Below are 24,604 nucleotides of genomic sequence, written 5' to 3'. Positions count from 1 at the left end.
CATAGTGTATTATCTTTTGGACTCTAATCCTTTCAGGTGTTCCATGAAAAAGAGAACTATGCTCAAATCACTTAGAAATACAGAACCTCAAAAACAAAAAAACAAAAAACAAAAAACAAACAAACCCAGAACCTCTAAAAGTCTTGCCTTAGAGATTTATAATATATATCAACATATAAATGACTCTAAGACATTTTTCATTAGAGAAACCTGTTTTTGTTTTTGTTGTTGTTTTGTTTTTTTGAGAGAAAGTGCACACATGTGAGTAGGGCAGTGGTGGGTGGTGGGGGAAGGGTAGAGGGAGGAGAGAGACTCTTAAGCAGGCTCCACACCTTAAACCTGAGCTGGGCTCAGTCTCATGACCCTGAGATCCTGACCTGACCTGACATCAAGAAGCCGATGCTTTAACCCATTGAGCCACCCAAGGCACCCCAGGAACCTGATTTTCTTTTATGAAACATGGTTTAACCCAGCATTTCCACTGAAACGTATTTTCATTTGCCTGGCTGGCTCAGTCAATAGAGCAGGAGACTCTTGATCTCAGGGTTGTGAGTTCAAGCCCCACATTGGGCGTAGAGCTTTCTTAAAAAATAAATAAATAAAAATAAGAGTATTTGACAGATTCCATTTGGAGAAAATTTCATCTATGATCTGGAAGGGGAGAAGACTTAACAACTCAAAAAAGTAACCAATCCAAAAGCAAGTCATATTTATTTGTTTACTTTCTGCCTCAAGAACAGCAGTAGCATTTTTTCATTCACTTATTCATTCATTCATTTTGAAGTATTGAAATCGTAAAACATAGCTGCAGGAAGGAACAAGTACTTGTAGCAGAGTGGTGGTTGTAGGGCCACTTTGAAAATACAAACGGTAAATTCCTTCCTAAAGCAGCCATTTTAAATCCTCAAGCAGGGGGTCCCTGGGTGGCTCAGTGGTTTAGCCCCTGCCTTCGGCCCAGGGCATGATCCTGCAGTCCCGGGATCGAATCCCACATCAGGCTTCCTGCATGGAGCCTGCTTCTCCCTCTGCCTTTGTCTCTGCCTCTTTCTCTCTCTCTCTGTGTCTCTCATGAATAAATAAAATCTTTAAAAAAAAAAAAAATAAATCCTCAAGCAAAGCTCAGTTTCACATCCTCTTTGTTGAAAGGAATGCATCTTTGAAGGCTGCATTCCCGCCATGGAACTCTGATGGGGCAGGATTTCAATTCAGTACAAAAAGAGAAATCCAAGGAGGTGTTGAGAAACTGAACCCTGTTTTCTTCCTTAGGGAGCCAGGAACAATGTGAGAAAGCAAAGGAGTAAATATCTTCTATTCCAGAAGAAAAACAAAGTCTTTGCTGCTTTGCAATACCTTTCCCTACTTCTCAGCATTTCTCCAATTTACACAAGCACTTTCTTACGGTGTGCAATGCCTCCTAACTAGGTGACACACCACGGCTTCAGAATGGTGAAGGACCTTGCTGTCTACTCACATCCTCTATGCTATGCTACTTTGAACTGGGAAAAGTATTTTATTTTGTAAAGATTTATTTATTTATTTATTTACTTACTTACTTATTTATTTATTTATTTATGAGAGAGAGAGAGAGAGAGAGAGAGAGAGAAAGGACACACCTGCAAGCAGGGGGAAGGGCAAAAGGAGAGAAACAGACTACACCCTGAGCCCGTCCTGGGACCCTGAGATCATGACCTGAGCTGAAACCAGGGGTGCCAGGTTCAACCAACTGAACCACCCAGGAACCCCTGGAAAAAGTATTGTAAATCAAGAGGGACTTGTCTCTCTTTCCCTCCCATCCTGTCAGAAGACACAAATGGGCCAGCAAAGTGGAGTCAAAAGCGGGAGGGAGCTTGCAGCTTTCAAATAGTGTTGCATTTATCTGTCCTTGTGAGATACTGCCTGGGAGTTGACTGAGTTAAGAGCGGGTTGAGGAGTAGGTCAAGGGATTCCAAGGAGTAAACAAAGGGGCCCAGAAACTGGAATGCATCCTAAGAAGGAATACCGGGATATGCTGCCCTCTGCAGGATTTTTAGGGAAAAATACATCAGTTAAAACTGGCTAAACCTTTAAAAGTCAACATCAGTGTTGACAAGGATGTAAGCAGAAGGAATGTTCATATTCTCCTGGGGTATTTATCAGGGAATGTCCAGAAAAGCTGAAGATGTGCCTTCCCTATATCCCAGCAACCTCACGATATCCTGGAGGTACTCTCCCACATTTGCATAAGGAGATACGTGTGGGAATGCTCCTTGTTGCATTGTTTATGACAGCTAGAAATTGGAAACAGCCCAAATATCCATCAGCAGAAAGCTGTAAGCATCAATTGGGATATATTCCTACCATGGAATGTTGTACAGCAATTAAAAAATAAGTTTACGTTAATCAACATGCACACATCTCAAGAATATGATATGGAGAGATTAGCTGCATAAAGATACATAATATATTATTTATATAAAGTTTGTAAACACACGAAATACATAGAGTGTAATACCATTTACATAACTGAAAATGAAACCAAAACTGTGTGCACTAAAAACAAACATAGCAATGATGAACACAAAACATGAAAATAGGCTTGGGAATCCCATAACATGATATAGGGAAGGGCACGCAAGATTTTGATTATATATATTGTGTTTTGATTCTTTTGCGTATTCATAATACTTATGAATATTCATTATATTATACTTATTATAAGGTCTGAAATATTTCATTAGAAAAACTGAGGAGCTCTGATTTAGATTCAGCTAAAATATATAAAATTCCTGCCATGTATCTAGTACAGTGCCCTTCTACATCTGGCAGTATGATAGCTGATACCAGAGGAATCTGTGCTCATAAGTGCAATAGAATCCCATTATCCTGAAACTTCTGCTTGTACTTTCAGATCCGGTGAATGTGACCCTACCTGACCTCCTGCCCGATGCCGTGAGCTCACCACTCTGACCGATAAACTTGCAGGAGAGGTTACAGGGGGAAGGAGAAGGAAGGCAAGGTAAATTATTAAAACTTACTATTAAGAAAGGGTACCAAGTGGATTTGGAATTTTCTTTTCTAAATGAATTCAACTTCTTTCTGTGGGTCACATTCTCTCTCAATGTACCAATTTCTTAATAGAAACTGTGTGATGAGGGATATGGGTCCAAACGAAGAAATTCTCTGTGATAGAATCATGAGTGCATGTCGCATGAGGAAAAAGGCAAAACATCCTGGGTTGGTTTTATGTGACCTATAATGGATAAGACTTGGAGACCAGTTGTTGCGTACCTAAACTGAGATTAGATGTTTAGTTTTGAGGCACCTGTAGGGGGAACTTCAAGCATCCAATGAGGTGAACTCCTATTAATAGTTGTCAACTCTGGCTTCACATTATAATCACTGGAGAGTTCTAAAACCTATTGGCTTGCTCCCCCCCAGAGATGCTGAAATAGTTCATGTAGGGTGGGGCCACTCCAGGTGGTCAGATTTTATCACTGTCACTTCCTAGGTGATTCTAATGTACATTCAGCATTGAGAACCACTGTGCTGCAGTTGTCATCTTCATGGCTATTGGTTTACTCTGGTTGGGGTGGTTACTGCTGGCCCATCCTGTCCTGTTTGTGCTGTGATGGAAGAAACGTTGGGCACTTGTTGTTTGTTTCTACTAATTCTCTCTACTCAGACTTGCAAATGTCTTTGATGTGCCATTTCTTGCCTGGAAACTTGGCTGGAGATTATTCATCATGCCTTGGCATTCTTTTGTGCAAGGCCAAGTGTTTGGAAAAAGTCAGGGCTGTGCTATGCAGCAGAGGTAGGGGAGTGGGGGAATCAGGGGGTCGGGAGATGTCACTGACAAGGCCACAAAGGTCATCAATTTTTTGTAATGTCTAACAGGCCTGGGCTCTTCAAAGTCTCAGTCAGCTTCTAGACTTACATGCTGGCTAAAAGAATAGAATAGTCCTAGCACCCACCCCCCCTCCTTCTCCATCCCATCCCTGATCTCACTGGAGACAATTGTAATAACATTTTAAAAATGCATGAATTTGAGAGCTAAAAATTTAGTTTAAACTTCCAATCCAGCAGAGACATCTTTAACAATACCTCGTTGGATGGCCATGCTTTAAAAGTCTTTGCTAGTTCCCCGTTAAAATACTTCTATAAAATGCCTATACATTTTGCTCCGATGTTAACACTGGGACTACAAGGAGTAGTAGTCACTATCCCAGCCCTTAGATGATTCACAGGAGAGGTTAGAAGGGAACACGTGTGACCAATTGCTGTAGAGTGTGAGATGTAGAAGGCAGTCTGCACATCCTGTACACGGGTTATAAAATTAGGAAAGAGGAAGGTTTGTGTGGATCAGTTTTGTTGGAGAGGGGTTTTGCACGGAGGGAGGGCTTGACATAAGTCATTTTTTTGAGTCTTGTCAACATGCATTTTGAGCAGCTTCAGCACCACCTGGGAGCTTGTTAGAGGTGCAAAACAGGACTTCAGGCCCCATCCTAGACCCATGGAAGCAGAATCTCCACTTTATTTTTAATTTTGTTATTTTTGTTCTTTTTAAAGATTTTATTTTTTCATGAGAGACAGAGAGAGAGAGAGAGAGGCAGAGACACAGGCAGAGGGAGAAGCAGGCTCCATGCAGGGAGCCCGATGTGGGACTTGATCCTAGGTCTTCAGGATCATGCCCCGGGCTGAAGGGAGGTGCTCAACCGCTGAGCCACCCAGGCCTCCCAGAATCTCCACTTTAACAAGATCCTCAGGAGCGTCATATGGACATGAAGGCCTGAGAAGCATTTTAGAGGAAGGATTAAAGATTCTCCAGGTTTTATGAGATGACACGAAAGCTTCCATGTGTGAAGTGGTCTGGTGCCACTACAGCTCAAGCATAGGGTGAAAGAGGAACAAGTGATGCCATTTGGAAGGGCAGGCCTGGGCCTTGTCATGAGGGGGCTTGCAGAACATAGTGAGGAATTTGGATTTCATCACGAAGGCAGCGAGAAGCTAATTAAAGCCAATTAAAGGTCTAAGCAGGAGATTTTTGCTTTAGGAGAATGCCATTGGCAGTAGAGTGTAGGATGGAAGGAAGGTCAAGGGAGGGCCCAAGGGACCCGGCTTTAGGAGGCTGTTGCCATCACTGGAGAAGTGGTAAGGACACAAACCCAGGCTGGCCCCTGGGAAGGGAGGCAGAGGTAGAGACAGGGAGCTTTTCAGGAGAGCTGAGCAACAGGACTTATTACTACATGACGATTCTCATTTCTTTGAAAATCCTTTTAGAAATACATTGTAGGTCACTAGGAGAACAAAGACCAACATGTAAACAAGCGAAAAACCTAAATGCTCAAATGCCTAATCCTGGATAAATGTATAACATAAGAAAACCTGGTTAGGAGAAAAACAATTATCCATGACAAATATTAGGAGCAGGAAAGACTATGGAAATGTTTGTCATTCTGTTGTTTCGGTGCCGTCTCAAATTGTCTTAAACAGAGACTTTTGATGACTGAAAATTGATACTTGCTTTACAATTTAGATGAAGAGAAAACATATTACTGTTGTATAATATCGTAGGAAATTTGTAAAACCAGAGGAATACACACCAACTATGTGCACAGGAGGATTTTTGTTGCATTTTTAGCCTTCAAGCTACAGGGGGTTTCTTACTGATTAACAGAGGAGCTATTCTTTTCATGTGTCATTGGAGGTGTAATTATTTCCTAAAGTGTATTGTACCTCTTATACCCCATTCCTTTATTTATAGTTCATATATAATAGAAATTATTAGTCTCAAACTTTTCTTTAAGAGCAGAAATAAATTTCCAGTAGTTTGCTGTTTGAAATATTAACATGGCTGATTATATTTTACGGATTCTCTTAGCAAAAAAAAAAAAAAAAATTGGGAGTTTTTCATTCCACTTTTAGGTTTTAATCAATAACATAAATTATGTATGAGAAGTCTTAGTATATTAACTGCATTTTAAAAAGGTATTTGACAAAACGTGAAATTAAATTACCAATGCTGTCATTTTTATGACATATTTTTTTATATTTTTGAAAATATATTGATCATCTGTTACTTTACCACAGATGAATATTAGCATGAATATTAACCCAAACTCTATTTGGAAGAGGATACACACACACACACATATATAAACATCAATATGGTAATGAAGGTGAAGTCATATGTTTCTGAGAAGCATTTGAACATGAGGTGAAAACAGCAGAAGAGCTGAACTTTTTGTTATCACCGTCCAGCCTTGCTGCCATCCCTCACTGGGTTGGGGGGGTGGTTGAGGCAAATATCTACCTTTTCTTTCGGAAGACCAATATGGTCACATGATGGCCACACAGTTCCTTATTCAATTTTCTGAACTTACCTCTCTGCCTTATTTCTTTGTGTCTGCTTTCCTGACAGCAGCAGTTCACATTTGACCTTCATGTCTCCCTCTCTCTTATTAGTTTTGCATTCTCAAAAGAATTTTCCCTCGCTTTGCGATGGAAACCCTCCCATAGCTATTTATACTTCCAGAAAGCTAAAACAAAATTGCTTCTTAATGTCAATGGGATGCCACTCCACAGCTTAGCGGCCCTACTAATGCAAACTCCTTTGGGACATCAAATGCTCAGAGAGAGCTGACCTTGCATGCATGGCTGGGATCCTAGTTCCAAATAGGTAATTTGATCTTGAGTCTTAAGCTTGCAGAACTAGTTCTTTGGCAGCATAGCTCAGGAGTTTTTATAAGGAAATCCTAGATTATACAAATTATCTCTCCCATTGACTGTAAATTGGAACTTTGTCTCGGGAAAACAATTTACCAACATTTTATGACTCTTTTCCACTCAAGGATTCTACTTGGATGCATTTGTGCTATAGGTTCCTTGCCCAAGTACCCAAAGAGATTCAATGTAGTGTTGTTTATAAAGGCTAAAACCCTACATACAATCTCTGTATCTACTAGTGGGGAATGATTTAATAATTGTGGTCCATTCCCTTAATGGAATGGTAGCCAACTATCTGTGTGCTCTTATGCAAAGATTCCTAAAGCCAAGGAATTGTTTGGTGGGGCTTAGTGTTCCCTACTTTTTAGCACTCCCCTTTCTTTGATGTAGACAATTGATATTCTAGAACTAACATTACAGCATAGTCACATAAGAAAGTAAAATAGTATAATATTTATACATAGTATAGAATATATGCATGTATAGGCATGAAACATTTCTGGAAGGTTATACTTGAAATAGTGGATATCTCTGGATGGAAGGGTTGGGCATGGGAGTGGAGAAAGAGGCTCTACACTTCTGGTCTTCGTCATGAACATGTATTTTATTTCAAAAATAAATTTTAAACAAACAATTCTACGTAAATAAGTAGATAAAATGGAGATAAAGGCCATTGAAAAGTGGCAGTTATCTTAGTCTTTTGGGAGCAAGCACCTTAACAATGCCTGCAAAAAACAGAGGCCCTTGTGTTTTCTGTGGTGGCCCATGAGACGAGATACTTGATTATTTTGCCTATCATTATAGCCCCACGGAAGGAATGGTTCTCTGGAGTCCTACTGTCACTTGATCCTTCAGGACCCTAAAGATTACGACTTAAGTCTGGTTGGGATAGCAAACATCACCTCCTCCGAGAAGCCTTCTGTGTTTCTTGTGGCCTGCCTGGTCTCTGCCTTCTTTCCACCCCTATTCTAAGAAATTCATTGCTTTAGAGTTGGTGCCTATCTGCCCTTTAATCATACTGACTGTATTCCTTTTATCTCCAGGCAGTGGATGGCACAATAGGTCTCCTGCTCAACTATACCTGCTCTCATCACAATGTTCCCTTTGTTACTCTACAGATATGCTGATTAGGCATCAGGGTTTTACTTCTCTACTGAGGTTGCCAGTAAAGGGCTTCTTTGTGCAATAAAGGGGAGATGATCACACAGTGTGCCAAATTACCATAATGGGACATTCCTGCATAGTAGCGGAGTAGCTGCAGTTCTTCTGGGAGATTCCTACTTCAGGGCAAAGTCCCAACTTCTTAGCATGAAGAATGAGATTTTATATGCAACCTCACCCTGCCAGCATGCATGCATGTGCATAAACACACCCATGCACAGGCACACGCACACACACATGGAATCCTGATCTGTGGCACTTCCTTGTACACATCCATATTCCAGTTTTACCAAGTCATTCGTCCTCCTGGAACACACAGTGCATTTTTATACCACAATATTACTTTACACCAACTGTGGCTCAATAGCATGCAAAATGCAGTTAACCCATATTCATTTCTCCTTCTTTTGCCTTTTGACTTAATGATGTTTGGCTCTAACTAAATAGCTTCTCCCATAGAGGGAGCAAAAGTGACTCTGGCAAGATAGTGGAGGAGGGGCAAATCCCAATGGTGTCTTACAGTCCTCTGAGTTTGTACTGCTCCACGTTATTGCCCATTGAAGTTTCACTGGAATGTGTTCCATATGTACAAGGCTAGCCTGCATTGTAAACAAAAACGTGTATTTGCCTTCCTTACATAATATGGAAAAGAATTGTTAGGCTTATAGAGAAAAAGAGATAGTTGTGGTTCAATGTTTAATTTTTGGTTTTGCTGGGAGAGGATGAAATTTATTTTCATTCCTCCTATTTTGAGTTGTACCTTAAATTCAGACATGCACTTACCTCAAGTTTGTCCTTAAAGGCTAATTGGCATTTATTCTATGGTATTCAGACTTCTCTTATATTAACTCTTAACTTAACTAATTGGCTTTTGTGTCCAAAGAAAGAATTAAAAAGCTGCAGAAGTAAACTACTCCAGAGTAATGCATAGAACCCACTCACAGAGAGCACATGTGTAAGACACTGGAAGTTCTCTACTCAGCAAATATCAAGAAATGACACAAACAGCTGTTTGACTGGCATGTTGTGATCTGGCTACTTATTGTACATCACTCTGGATTCAGATATAGTGATATGTGACACATCACCAGATATTTAAAGGCACAAAATATCTGTTTTTCAGCTTAGTTACAAATTTAGAGTGGAGATAATCTATTTGGTATGAAAACAGTTGAGCAGAGAGAGCTTGTGGTTGGATCACTGACTGCCTGAATTAAAATTGAGCCCCTCTGAATATTTCTACTTGCCACTCTGCTGTGACAAGAGCATGACAGTCAACTCAAAGGAATAATTGGGATAGGAGAGAATGGATAAATGACATATGAAGCATTGTCCTTTAAACTTGACACAAGTGAACCAAGATCATGGTGGCTTCTCACTTAAACAATGGAGGAACAGATTGAGGTACCTTACTTGAAGTGGTCAAAGTGGCAACTTCATTGAGTGTCAAGTGAAATGGAAGGACAACCTGTTCTTTTATGTTGCTATTCATGAGTTAGTGTCCATGACTTATCTAACAGCCAGGGCCTTGTTCCTTTCAGTGTGAGGTTAGTAGTTACAAATTTGAGCCCATGGAACCTCTTTCTCTCCTGCCTTTTATTTTCATGAAAATAAAGAAGGCTGAATCTAAGGCAGGGATAAGTATTCAACTTTAATAGTAATCAAAGAAATACAAATAAAAACAGGACTCCATGTTTTGGTCTGTCAGATTGGGCAAAGACTTAAAATTATGTAAAGCTCATTGTTGGTCAAGGGTTGTCATATACTTAGATGGGAGAGTAACAATGTAAAATGTCAACGGTTTTTCTGGAGGGGAGTGTGGGATATCAAAGCTTCAAGATATATAGATTCCTTGATAAGAAAGTCTACCTTCTAAGGAAGTTGATTGAGGGTAAGAGCAAAGATTTAGCAACAAAGATATTAATTGCAGTGTGTTTTATAATACAGCAAAATTTGAAATGGCTAAAGTGTTCATCCATTGGACATTGGTCTAATCAGTCATGGTTTGTTCATACAATGAATGCAATACTCTATAGCCTTTTAAATGCTGAAATGTCTGATGCAGAAAGATGTTCACAATATTGTGTCATTACCAAAGCGGGTTAAAAATTAGTATCCTTTGTATATTCCAACTTTATTATGGAAAGTATATAGATACACATATGTGCATAAAGATAGGCGTCATGATTTAATAGAACGGTATACCAAAAAATTAACCCAAGTTATTTCTGGTAGTGAATGTTAAGATTGTTTAAAACTTTTCTTTCTACTTGCATTTTAAAATTTTCTATCATTTTTAGATAATTACATCAGTGAAACAAAAACACTACTTGTAGCTTAAATAAGTAAATATGAATATGCATGGCGAGCTAAGTCATTTTATGACCCTGACAATGATAGGAAGTTAAGGAATCTGTGAACCTGTCTATGATGGAGACTGTATGTTACCTACTCTAATACCCACTTCTTTGGTTTTAGCACCACAATTTTTAACTGGGCATATTGCCACCCAGAATAAAAGACTATATTTCTCAGCTATCCTTGCAAGTAAGGTGGTCAAGACTAGATTCTGACCATTGAGATATAAGTGGAAATTCTGTGTGGGACTCGCAGAACTTTTACGAAAGAGCATGGGTTCACCCTTATTTTCTCTTTTTCCCTTCTTACTAAACACATTGTATTTATTGTTGCAAACTGATCAGAACCTTTTACTAAATGGCTTATTAGAATTGGTTGTCCAGGAAAAGAAAAATTTTGGAACATTATATAAAATATATTTTCAAAGATATCTAAACTGGCATGTTACATTTCTTGGATTTCAAGATGAGTTCTTTCTTTAGTGATTTCTTTTTTTTTAGGTGTAGCAGATAAGCCTATATAGACACAACCTCAAATGTTGATATAGCCAGTTTGGAGGAAATAGCTTCCAAATGCAATTCTTAATTATATAAAAGTTAAACATTAAATGGATCTTAATGATGATGGAAATAATGGCATTTTAACACCAGTGCAAACGTGGCTTATTAAAGTACAGAGCCCTTTAATAAATAAATACATTTAGGGAAAATGAGCTCATTATTGAAGAATTCATCATCTGGATGTATCATTTAAAGAATTTTTACCAAATGAATATTTCTTTGAACTAACATGACTTTGAGAGAAAAACTGTTTTAAACTCTGAGACCAGTAAGTAGATTCTTTAGCATTAGTTCATATTGCTATACAAATTAAAGGATAATAATATGATTTGTACCTTGAATAGACAACATTATCTCTTAGTCTCTTTTGGGGATGTGACACTTTCTCAGATTTCATCATTATATGACTAATTTACAGGGTAGCATCATTGGGTGCTTCGAGGATTTAAACTTTGATGATGATGAAAGTTTATTTTGCTAGTGTTGCTTCTGTAAAAACATTCAGACATTTTTAAATGACTTTTTGAAATGGTCATGAAAATACAAGTAATTAAGAAACACATTAATTCCTCTAATCCCCCAAATATAAGATGTTATTAGAATGTGGCCAGAGGTTTTTTTTCTTTTTTTTTTTTTTTAAAGAACACATTTCTTTAGAGAAACATCCCCTTTTTCCTTTCTTTATTTTATTTTTCTCTTTATCAATGCAAATGTTCATGTTTTCATCTCTGTAGGATTCTTTCCTCACTGCATTCCACAAGCCCAGAGAAACTCCCTGGAACTCATACAAAACCCTCTCCTGCTACCATATTAGGAATCAAAATGTGTAGCAGAAACCCACTGCCAAGTAGAGATAATCAACAGGGAATGTCTGTGCCTTCAAGCCAAATGAGTGCAGAAAAATGATCAAGGCAGCAAAATAAATAATAAAACTGAGGACTGGCTTTAGAGTATGGTCTTGTTATATCACACTTGCTAATAAAGCTGTGCTGGAAATTTCTATACCTCTTGGCCATTCAGGTACGAAGACCCAGTTAGGTATGATTTTACTGTGGATATAAGTCGCTCTGGGTCACAAGTAGAGCAAAATTAAATAATATATCTTTGTCTTATTAACTACATGAAAAATTTTGTATGCTTCATAAATCTTCTACCATAAGACCTAACCGACTCTGTAATATTTTAAATTTTAGGTTTGTTCCCCCCCCCCCTGCAACTTTTGCAAAGTCTGTAAGTGTATAGAAGTTACCAGAAAACTTTCTGGTTATATTGTTTTCACTCCAAGTAAAATTGGTTAACATTAGTTATATTTTTCTTACATGTAGCACTCGATCCATCACATTCTTGACTAGAAATAAATTTTTAATTAATACATGTGACAAACTAATAGATGTTTCAAACCACAGCAGTGGTTCTGGAATCCCAGCAAGGGACAGGATGGAGATTATATAGGAAGGCTGAGCAATTATCTAGTGGATGAAACAGACTATTGTGGAACTAACTGCCTGCTTTATTAAGACAGTAATGATGATACCTGAGGATGTAATGCTGTAATGATGAGAAATTTGACCTTGCAGCCACATTTTGTAAGTTTTAAAGGAGGCAGAGCAAGAAATGAGATCAGAGAACAGAAGCTTTCATAAATCAAGGCAACAGATGACAGGGGCCTGGGTGAGAGCATAATTGTAGACTCAGGATGAAACAAAGAATTTAGAGCTGTTACAAACTAATTTGTGTGCCATAACTCTCTGGGGAATTACAAATATCAGAAACTAGTAGATCCCGTGGTCAAACTGCTTCTGGACATATTACCTGGACCAAAACAACCAAAAAATGAAAAAACAAGGACAAACCAATAAAAATGCATTCCTTGTATGTTCACTGCACGTCATAGTTTACAAAGTTTTCCTGGCTATTGTCTTATTTGGCTCTTTATAAAATTTGTGGGGAAGATCCTCCTTACCTGTTTAATCCACACGTGGGCATGAGCTGAGTCACTTCGGTTAAATAACTTGCTCAAAGTCTCAATAAGAATGTGCACTAGATCTCAAATCCTTGCTTTCTCCAAATATCTCACTAATGCCCATTCAAGAGGGAGTGTCTGTGCTTTCTGGAGGGCTCCTCCTCTCCTTTGAAGTATGACTTAACAATAACTTCCCACCTTGTTCATTTGGTTGTTTAGTCTTTAATTTGAACGGTTTTTAGTTCTCCGATAGTTCTGGGACTCCACAAAGTCTGGGACTTTGGACACATTATTTAGCCACCCTGGCTTTGGTGAGGCCAAACTATGCCCTGAAGTGACAGCAGACAGGAAAAGCCCTTTCTTAGAAGGACTGACCAGGGTGCCCAAATACCTTGGCTGCTACTGCCATCTCCTGTTCAGAATGACTCCCCCAGAACTGCCCTTAACATACATTTGTTTAAAATTCAAGTGTGATACCCAGGCAGACTGCCTCCAGGGGAGTCAGGAATACTGCTTGTGCATGTGAGGTTCCCCATTCAACCTGTTCTGGAAGCAACATCTTTTGGTTGGAAGTGGCCAGTGTTGGAAGGTGGTATGAACAGGAGTAAGGGAGGGAAGATTACTGTTTGTAGGAGGAGGTAGCTGGGGAAAAGAAGTCTCCATGTGGCCAGAGATGGAGGAAAAGAAGCAGCAATGTATGCCTACTCTGAGTATACTGGATGAAGGACAAACACTTCTACTCTGAAACTAAAATCTCTGCATGGGCCATGTACGAGAGAAGTGAAGGAACATAGGACATCTGATGTTCTTCTGATTCCAGGAGGGTGCATCAGAGGAGTTTTGATGTACCTCAGAAGCACAGACTGTGCTATAGATACACCCCACCTATGAGTGGGGCCAAGAACTGAGATGGCAATGGTACACCAAAGAGGACTCTGGATCTTCTCAAAGCCTAGTATTTGCATTTCTGAGAATGTGAGAATCAGAGCCATCCCAGTGGTACAGCAAATGGACGTAACCATTCCAGGGTTCAATCTTTTCTTTCTCTCGTGGTTTCCCAACTAATGGGAGGCAGCTAGGTAACTGGGCTGTGGGAGGGAAGTGGGACACAAGTGGTTATACTACCACCTGGTGCTAAATAGTCATGACTGTGATGTTACACTACCACTCACATCATCAAAGTCCTTCCCATATTTGTGGGATGGGCCCTTCTCAAAACCATAAGAGGCTACTCTTATGAGCCTCTTTTCCTTTCAAGATAGTTCTTGATGCTAAATTTAAGTTAATTTCACTTCTTATTAATGGGAGAGGCCCACACAGTATGATTAATCACAGGTAATGATCCACCGCAGGGAGAGTTCTAGTGATAAACCCAGAGAAGTGTGAGTCAGAGGGGAGTAAAAAAGAATACAGATGACAGTACCTGACGGTTTGTCTAGAACACTAGCTTCCAGCAGTAAGACTGTCCTTATTCTTGTGGCACCAGACAAACTTCAACTTCTCAATGACCCACTGATACAATTGCTCAGTGTGAAATGCTCTCTTTTCTATCTGGACACAGTTAAATACTGCAACATGCAAGTAGTCCTTAAGCTTGCTCACATAGGTCCTGTCCAAATATGTTAAGCTCATAGTTGTCAGTCTGTGACAGAAGGTCACAAAGAGGGTATATGTAGATCCCAGCCTAATTGAAAGGGCCGCTTGACAATCTTTTTCTTGATAGCCAATACAAAAACTTAGGCTCCACACATAATATTTTTTCTGAAGACCTGGAAAACTCTTGCCACATAAATTTCATAAAGAATTATGATTGTTGGGGCACCACACCTGACTGGCTCAGTCAGTAGAGCATGTGACTCTTAATCTCAGGGTCATGAGTTCAAGCCCCGTGTTGGGTGTGTAATATTATTTTATTAAAATAATAAAAAATAATTATGAGTTTTGGATCTAGTTGTATTATGCAATGTGATCTAGTTGTATTATGTTCTGAGAACTATGCTAGGCAGGTAGGAAAGCCTTCTGGACAGAAGCTCTACCTTTGGTGGCATGTACCTGACCACCACCTAGCATATATGTCTCAGATGAAGCTGATTTTTCTAGATAAATGGCATGTGTATCCTTGCTTGTAGATCTGATCATCCACTGAGGCTTGAAAAAGACTCACAGATGAATTCAATCTTTTTGTTCCTAATGCTGTAGATTCTCAAAGGGCATGGTAGTAGGCATGACCAGAGGTTTGTTGGCCAGTGTGTTAGCAAAGGCTAATGTTGTGATGGTCTAGAACATGTTTTAGGGCCAGGTGTAGTAGGGCGTAAATTTGATATTTGCTCAAACATGACCACTTAACAATTATTTCTGTTTTTTTTTTTTTCAAATCCTTAAAGAGAGTAGAATGAATTTTACTATGTCCAATCATTGTAATTTAATCTACCATTCATGGGACTTGTATAAGGTAATTGAGGTGTCCAACCAGACAGACAGCAAATAGACTGCTCTGGTATTTTATAAGCAAGCGTTATCGGGTACCAATAGTTTTTGCTTTTACCTTGTGAAATCTGTACTTAGAGGCCATGTTCCTATGCAGTGTTATTATCATACTTATCCTTGGAGCTCTGGCTCCGGTTCGAATTTATAAGAGTAAAATCAATTCCAAGGCCCATTTATAAAATATGACTCAGCCTAATATACTTAAAGAAACCACACAGATCAAATAATATATGCTTTCACGTTTGTTGGAAAATTTCTTAGGTGACATTGTTCTTGCAATCAAGTAACTTCTAAGATAGTTGTTCTCAAACTTTAACCTTCATTCGAATCACTGAAGGGCTTATTAAAAACAAATTGCTGTGCAAAAGCTTTTTTTATTTTGGTGTAGACCCAATAGTTTATTTTTGCTATTTGTTTCCTTTGCCTCAGGAGACATATTGGGACTCCACCAAAATAAATATCTTTTGCACAGAAAAGGAAACCATCAACTAAATGGAAAAGCAACCTACTGAATAGGAGAAGGTATTTGCAAATGATATATCCAATTAGGTATTAATATCCAAAATATATAAGGAACTTACAAGACTTCACATTAGAAAGGCAAATAATCTGATTGAAAAATGAGCAGAGGACCTGAATAGACATTTTTCTAAAGAAGACCTAGAGAGGGCCAACAGATACCTGAGAAGATGCTCAACATCACTAATCATCTGGGAAGTGCAAATCAAAAGCACAGTGAGATAGTCCGAATGGCTAGTATCAAAAAGACAAAAAATAACAAGTGTTGGTGGGACATGAAGAAAAGGGACCCTCACACACTGTTGGTGGGAATGTAAATTGGTGTAGTCATTATGGAAGACAGTATAGAGGTTACTCAGAAAACTAAAAATAGAAATACCCCATGTTTATCAAAGCATTATTTACACTAGCCCAGATATGGAAGCAACTCAAGTGTCCATCAATAGATGAATAGGTAAAGAAGCTGCAGTATGCATATACACAATGGAATATTCAGCTATAAAAAGGAATGAGATCTTGCCATTTGTGACAACATGGATGGACCTCTAGACATTAGTAGGGTATTGTGCTAAGTGAAATAAATCTGACAGAGAAAGACAAATACCATGTAATTTCACTTATATGTGGAATCTAGAAAACAAGCAAGACAGAAACAGACTCATCAATACAGAGAACAAACTGATGGTTGCCGAGGGGATGGTTGCCAGTGGGGGGGTGGGTGGGGAAGAGGGGTGAAATAGGGGAAGGGGATTAAAAGGTACAAAGTTCCAGTTATAAAATAAGTCACGGGGATGAAAAGTAAAGCATAGGGAACATAAATAATATTATAATCACATTCTATGGTGACAGGTGGTAACTACACTTGTCATGGTGAGCCCTGAGTAATGTATAGAATTACCAAATCACTATGTTGTAGCCTGAAACGAATATAACATTGTGTATGAACTGTACTTTGGTAATAAAAATTTTAAAAGAAATTGCTGTGCCCCACTCACAGGTGCAGCAGATCTGGGATGGGGTCTGAAACTTTGCATTGCCAACAATTTCCCAGGTGGTGTAGATGTTGGGGGGGGCCTGGAGCCACACTTTGAGAATCACAGCTCTGAGAAACAGAGGTCGGTTTTTACCGACCTCTCCTTCTCTCTCTTTTTCTGTTTTGATCTCTGCATCATTATAATCCTTATTCACATCTGTCTTGGGCTCAGCCAGGACTCCCCAGTTCATATGTTGAATTCCTAAGGCCCAGTACCCCAGAATGTGACTGTATTTGGAGTGAGGGTCTTAAATAGGTAATTATATTAAAATGAGGCGAGCTGAGTCCAAAGGGAGGACTTACTGGAAATAAAACTGATCACCACTGAGGAAGAGGAAATGCTGCCAGTAGACTGCCTTCAGGTGCGATCCGCAACATGCATGCTTCCTGGGCCTTGGGCCTCTGCACCTGCCAGCCTCCAGTTTCTTGAGTTCTTTGTTTCAAATCTTTTCTTATCTTTTCTTTTCTTTTCTTTTTTTCTTTTTCTTTTTCCCTTCTCTCTTCTCTCTTCTCTTTTTTCTCTTCTCTTCTCTTCTCTTCTCTTCTCTTCTCTTCTCTTCTCTCTCTCTCTCTCTCTCTCTCTCTCTCTTTTTTTTTTTACACACATACACATCCTATTGGTTCGGTTTCTCTGGAGGGCCCTGTATACAAGGTCTCATTCCGTTCAGTTTCTGGTTGAAGCCTGAGGATCAACCCTTTCTTACGAAGGGTTTCCAATATGTGAAAGTGTTGAGAAAAAAAGAACCTTACTGGCTTTTCTCGTATACAGCCATCATTTAATGTCTTTTATTATGATTTGTTCCGATGCGTTGGATATTCATGGTGTGTGGCGACTGCTTTTTGCTCATGAAGAGGACCTCGCTGGCTTTCCATTGTGGGGACCCTCATGCTTGAAGTTGCTTTTTAACTAGTTTTGTTTGTGGTCAGTGTTAGAACAAAGGTAACTACCTCCCAGGTATGTAACTGTTCATCTGGACTGCTGTTTAACTAGAAGAGCTGATTTAGGTCCTTCACATGCTGGGGAGTCATGTGAAATTTCTTTGGCGAAGTCTGGATGCTTTACACGTATGTCGGGATGGCTGGATATGGTGTCTTATTATCTTCATTTTGACTTTTCCCCAAGTCCTGCCTCACACACAGAGGACTTAATGAGCTTTCACAGAGATTTCTACATCAAAACAGCTCTTGGGGAGCCATGAGCTTTCTGAGCTGGCTCTCCTTTCATCCTTTGTTGCAGTTTTTCTTCTGCCTCTGGCATTGATGTGATTGAACAGAGGGGGCTACTTAGGTTTGCTGCACAAACACCTGTGAAAATCTTCTCAGGCTGCCCTGTTTTAAGTTAGCTTGAAGAACAGAAATTAGAGCCTTCAGAATTGATCAATCCTGGATAACCAGTGTAAGAAAGACTTTATCAAACTCGAAACCCGGATTTTATCTCGCAGAGCTGGAAACCTTGAACCTGTGCTCAGACTGCAGAATCACACGTGTTTAGATGGCAGCACCTACTGGCCGAGCGTGGTACGGCAGCTGCGGTGCACCTGCCCCTCCAGGCCAGAGAGGGGCTAGTGCCACAGGATTGGCGTGTGGTGTTACGGTGACTTTCCTCGGGAGGAATTCTTCTCCGAGCTTTCGAGGGCTGGAGTGTACATTGACTCAAGCTGGAGGCCCAGCTGTAGTGTCAGAAGGTTCTGCAAAGGGCTCTACGCTTCTGAAAATGCTAAGGCACTTACTTGGCAAACAGTGTTGTGAGTATAGACCAGAGCCATGAGTGTAAACCCCAGGGACCCTTTAACTTTTTAATCCTTTCTCCTGAAAGGTTTGAGATTTAATTGTTAGTACTTTTTTTCCAAGTGGTTATCTCCTATTGATAAGTGAAACAAATTGAAAAATAAACTTTTTTACAGAAATCTACTAGCCAACGAATGTACTCAGAAAAGATATTGATTCCAAAGTGGAAGAATGGCAATGGATTTTTGTTCAATGCTGTATCACGAGGGTGGTCGGGCTTCTAGGACTAGCCTCGTGTGTGCTACATGAAAGCATTCTGGGAATATTCTAGCACATTCTTGATGATACAGTAAATATGTGAAAGCTGATAATTGACTTGATTCTAGTTAAAATAGTTATTTTGACTTAACCACCAGTATCAAAGTTGCCCTTGTTTGACATCTTTACTTTTTGAAGCATTTTGATGCATTCTGGATCATGATGAGAAGTGGATTAGCCAGCTGGTGTAATGTCTTACAGATGAGGTTATAGACCCAAGACATGGAAGAGGCTTATTCACGGTCACGTTGTTTATTAGAACTGGCACCCACATGACATGTCCCTAACTGCTCCTACAGTGCTTCTCAAATTGGCTGGGCTGATTACTTGAGTCCATAGATTATTGTTATATTGTCTAAATGGGTGAAGGAAAGTATAACAGATATTTGTTCCACTGTTGGATTAGAGGCTTGGTTCTGTTAGGTTCATGCATGGACTTGATGGAAACCAAAGGACTAGCATGTCCTATGGATAGGGCAACAACACAGAAACAACAATGAGTTTAAAAAGGTGAACAAAGCTAATGCCTGCCTTTCAGCTGTGCACCCTTGGTCTAAAGCTTACTGTCATGACTTCTTTGTGTGGTTGGATCTGTTGAATTTTATCAGATGGACTGGTTACCTGTAACTAGAACTGTTGAGCCAGATGTGATTAAAATGGCCAGAACATTCAATAGCTCTGATTGCTGGTACTTTACTTTCTTGCAAGCAACCATCTATCTATCTGTCCTCTTTACTTTTTCTCAGCCTTCTGAAAAACAGACAACTCTGCTTGCTTTCTCCTACTTTTTACCTGGTACACTCGAGGATATTCAGGGGAGGAGGGAGCATCACAACGTGCAGTTGGCAGGGAGATGAATAAAATGATATGTGGAGGCTAGAAGCTCTAGGAGGGTGGAAAGGAAATTGGTTCTGCAGGCAGGAGAGCAGGCCCCCCGTGTGCTGGGCATTATGCTTGATTCTGTATACCTGTCCTCTCATTTTTTCAGCAACAATAGCCAAGAGAAGTAGGTATTATTATCTTTGTTTTGATGGAGAAATTGTGGCTCAATTCTGTAATCTGCCTTCTGTCCCTGTGCCCTCTTCTTTCTATGTAGTCACACTTTGTAGACATACTGGATAGGTTCAACATACAGGTGCGAAAGTGGGGAGCTTGGACTCCATGTGGAGGGTACGAATGACATGCCTGGAGGAAACGTAGAGATCCAAGAATGGAGGAAAGGGTGGAGCTAGGTATGGTCTAGTCATCTTGGCTTTAGAGAGAAGGATGCTGAGATAAACTCTTTAAGTCCATTTGGTTTGTCCAGCAGAGCTGCAAATGAAAGATCTATAAAAGAAAGATCTTTGTGATTCAAGATCTATGGAAGCCTCACTTAAAAGATGTTATTCTTGTGGGTATTATGGATTGTCTTAAATTCTATTCCTCAGAAAAAGTAGGAAATGGAAAAACATCCGTATTTCCAGTGGTTCTTAATACCATCAACACCAGGATCCTGAGATGCTGAGAAATACAAATTAATGACTAGACCTACATGAGTGGGGCCAGCAATCTGCAGTTTACCCAGACCTCCAGATGATTCTGAAAGCCTGCCCAAGTTTGAGAACTGCTGCTTTACTCTTTAATATCTACTACATGAGGAGTTTAATCTCTTTCCTCAGTTATATATGAAAAAGCCTTAAAAAACCCATCAGCAATCATCATGGTAAGACTTAATTTGCTTTCTCCCCTGATATGTTCTGGAAGATGCGATAAATGTAATAATGTCAACTTGTCAACTGTTCGTAATATAAAAAATGGCAGTGCAAAGCTTTTTTTTTTTTTTTCCTTCTTGGCAATGTACTTAGATAGTTTAATTGACTTCTAGAGAAAATTAAATATAATATCTAAATAACAGGAACATCACATCTGAATTTTGACTTTATCTTTTATCACGGTATTATTTTCTTTGACATTATCTGCTGAAGACAATAATTGAAATTTTAAGAGGGAAAAAACTATTCAGATTACCCAGGTGGCTTGTTACAAAGTCCTATAACCATCTGATTGTAAAAAATAATGATATCAATAATCCTTTTAAAACTTGGAAAAACCAAGGAAAAGTTAAAGATTCCTTCTCTATCTCCATCCCTCAAGAAAAGAAGTACTTTTGAAATAATAAGATTCTAAGAGTGCAGAATTAGAAAGGAGGTCAGGCACAGCAGTACTGGACTATGTATTAATATTGCCAACATTGGCTAGGTGGAAATTGAAATTACATGATTTATTTTTATGGCCTGGCTATTTGTATCATCTTGAGCTGGAGAGTGATGTCAAGTAGAAGTGTAGGGAGGGAACAGCTAGAAAAGCTGTGAAAAAATATTGTTAAAGAAATTCCTGTTGAACAGAAAAATATAGTTTCTGGCTCCCAACATCAAGGTGTCCCTTCACCTAAGTCCTCCATTTCTAAAACATGCCATTCCATATACCACATCTTTTCTTTTTTTAAATAGTAATAGGTTCTTCCAGAAAATTTTTCTCCTTAATGTCCTGTCTGCAAATGTTTGATATATATCTATTGTTGATATTTTATATATGTTGGTTTTATAAGTTAACATTAATTTAATCATATCTTAAAATCTGTATTTTCTTCTTGCTTCTAGAGTATAGGAACCATATTCTATAAATGTTTATTTTGATCAGCAGACATTTACTGATTTGCTATTGCATATTTTCCACCATATTGGGCACTAAGACAATAAGACATGTGCCAAAAGTAAACCCAGGAAAATATAGTTGGCTAATCATGCAAAGCCAGGAGAAGTTAAGAATTCAACATAATAATTCAAAAGATTTTTTAAAGATGATACTTGGTTAAAAGCCAAATAAATTGTTAAATACAAGTTAGCAATTGATATGAACTGAGCATAGGCCTTAGTATTCTATTGACCTAAAGTGTGAAGTTCCCTCAATAGGGTTTGAACTTTCCCTGGTAGTTCAGAGGAGCTTAGCTATGTTGTAGCAAGGTCCCTCTTACCCCAATGTTCTTTTGTTCTGTGGATCAGACTGACCTTGCATACTGATCACTCTGTCTGAAGTGTAATAAAGGACAAATGGAGTATAACTGGTGGTAACAAGAAGGATATATTGTCCTTAGAAGTTAATTCAATGAGAAGGCCACCTTTTAGCTTTAAACAGCAACTCAGAATCTAATGTTGGTAACAACATCATCTAACCTCCTTCGGTTATAAGACTAAATTCAGAATGTTCTAAGAAACACAAAACTTCAGAGATTTTAATTCCATGTGGTAATATGGAATGTAAAGTTGATTGTAGAAAACATGAATTTGACTTTACCTAGATTAGAAGCTGTTGGGATTAGAACATCACATATACTTAGGAAAAAATCTATCAGGATTGTTCCTTTCATGAATCCCATACCCCCCACCAGCCCTCACATTTTTAAGACTTGCAGTATGGAATCTCTAACCTAAAATGATGAGGAAGAGAACTTATGATTTCTGACACTGAGGGGAGAGTAAGAATCTTCTGTGTACCAAGCCACCATCGTCTTGCTGCAGTGGGCATGCTGCCTCCATTCTGGCACCCTCCCCCAGCCATCTTCTACACAACAACCAGGGTAACATTACAAAGTGCTGGCAGGTCTCCTCATTGTCCTTTTATTTAAAAACCTTCTCTGGCTAGCTTCCAAGTGCAATTGGAATACAAGCAAAGTTCTTTCTGCGCCTTGAAGCCCCTGCAAGAGCTGACTCCTGCCTGCCTCTCAGACCTCATGCCCTGTCTGTGCCTGGTAGTGCACCAAGATCTGGTCACTCCAACCTTCTAAGTATTCCTCAAACTACAAAGTTTTGTTCCATCTCAGGACTTGGCACTCACTCCTCTTGTTCTTCAAACTCTTTCTTCCAGGTTTTCAAGCGTCTTTGTTTTCCAGAGCTAAGTCCACACTTGGATTCACCCTCTACGTGATTCTGTGTGTCATCTTCAGAGCCTTTTTCTCCACGTAGGCTGCCATTGTGCCCTTTAGCATGGTGATCTATTAAAACTTTCATTCTTTGAGCTCTACTTCTTTATTCTTAATCAGAAAAAGAATGATTTCATTTAACCTAGTTTTGTGCTAGATTAATATCACCTGGGAAATATTGAAAAAATAATTGTTTCCTGTGATCTTCAATTCTCTCTCTTGAGATAGAGTCTGGGTATCTGTATTTAAAAAATCTCCTGTTTTACAAAGGGCAGGGGAAGTCAGGGCAGGATGAGATGGGAGAACATGGAAGGAGGCTGACAGGAGTCTAAGGAAAGACTTTCAGGATTGCCTATCCAGACACAGACTAGATCTTGGATTTCTTTAACTGGACTCTGATGTACTAAAGAGGGTTGAGGAAGACTGGACTAATATCCCATGTAATATTTCAATATTTTAATATTTAAATATGCTATACGGTCATCAAATATACTCTCCTACATGTATTCAAGTGAAATACAAAGTATCAATTTAGGTAGGAACCACCTCAACCAATCATCTTGTGGTGAGAATGATTCCAGATGATAACTAGCTCCTTACTGTTGCCTGGAAATCTGTTCAGTACTCTTTGAAGCCTAGAAAATGATCAACATAATAAATACCTCAGTTTCTAAAGCATTAAAACATTTGGTTTATTATTTATTTATTTATTATTTATTAACATTTGGTTTAGAGGGGGTTATAGATACATATCTGAGCATTAACTAATTAAAACTTATGTGCCTAGGTGTAGTAACTAATTTAGCATGTGAAGTATTATTATTTTGCAGCCACAATAAAACAAAAATAGTCATGATTGTTTGAAACAAGCATTCTTTAACATAAGCCAAAGAGGTCTGTTCATATCTCAATAGACAGGCATCTTTAAAGGTATGAATTTTGAAATGTGTCATCCTCTAAGATGAGACATTAGAATAAAGGGTAGGTTATATGTTGTCAACTTTTGATTGGTATTGATTTTTATGACTTTAAATGGGTTCATATTGGGACACTGAATTGGCCTGCAGACTGTTTTATATACTGTATAGCAATCTGTCTTTATCAGTGCTTATCAATTGCCTACACAGGTTAAACCTGACACAGTGTTTGAGCTTCTTCCTGTAATTTTTTTCTAGCTGCATTTTCACTGTCTTCAATTTTTCCTTTCCAGTAAAAGCAATATTATTTCCATTTTGACAACTGCTTCAGTGATATCCTAAATTATATTCCTATCTGCCGGTCTATTGCAATTCAAGTTAATACCTAGCTGTATACCTCTAGCATTTACTGGGTACTTATCACTCAGCTATCTGGGCTACGTGAACAGTTTATGTATTTGTCTGATTCTAAATAATACATGTGACCAGATGCTAAAGCATTAGAACAGATTGCACTCAAATAATGTATTATCTCTTCCATGCAGTTCCTGCTTTGGTTTTCAAGTTAGTCAGAAACAAGGTATACATTGAAATGGCAGTTGTTTCTGGTCCTGACTTTCCCAGAATGGAACAGCATAGAGATGTTAGGGTTTGGCGGAGGGCTAGGTATTAGAGTTGCTCAGTCTATGTTTTTCAAAGGGCAGGGGAAGTCAGGGCAGGATGAGATGGGGGAACATGGAAGGAGGCTGACAGGAGTCTAAGGAAAGACTTTCAGGATTGCCTATCCAGACACAGACTAGATCTTGGAATTCTTTAACTGGACCAGACTAATCTTGATTAAACTGGATCATTGTAATGTACATAATGTCTGTGTATATTTGTCTTTTTAAATTTTGCATT

The 24,604-nt window shown here is 39.0% G+C and overlaps 1 protein-coding gene and 1 long non-coding RNA gene across 12 annotated transcripts in view; one reads left to right on the top strand and one right to left on the bottom strand.

Annotated features, from left to right (window-relative positions):
• The window catches only part of SYT1 (synaptotagmin 1), a 542,097-nt gene that overhangs the window by 29,967 nt on the left and 487,526 nt on the right, over positions 1-24,604 (bottom strand). The window lies entirely within an intron of this gene.
• LOC140602795 (uncharacterized) overlaps positions 1-24,604 on the top strand; it is a 311,552-nt gene that overhangs the window by 38,907 nt on the left and 248,041 nt on the right. For all 7 annotated transcript variants that reach the window (XR_012005707.1, XR_012005704.1, XR_012005703.1 and 4 more), the window contains exon 2: positions 2,888-2,995. This is a non-coding gene — a long non-coding RNA (uncharacterized lncRNA). The remainder of the gene's footprint in view (positions 1-2,887; positions 2,996-24,604) is intronic.

This window comes from Canis lupus, chromosome 13 (assembly GCF_048164855.1).
Source record: "Canis lupus baileyi chromosome 13, mCanLup2.hap1, whole genome shotgun sequence".
Classification (NCBI taxonomy): Eukaryota; Metazoa; Chordata; class Mammalia; order Carnivora; family Canidae; genus Canis; species Canis lupus.
Note: the sequence above shows the minus strand (reverse complement) of the source record. Positions and strands in the feature narration are given on the sequence as shown.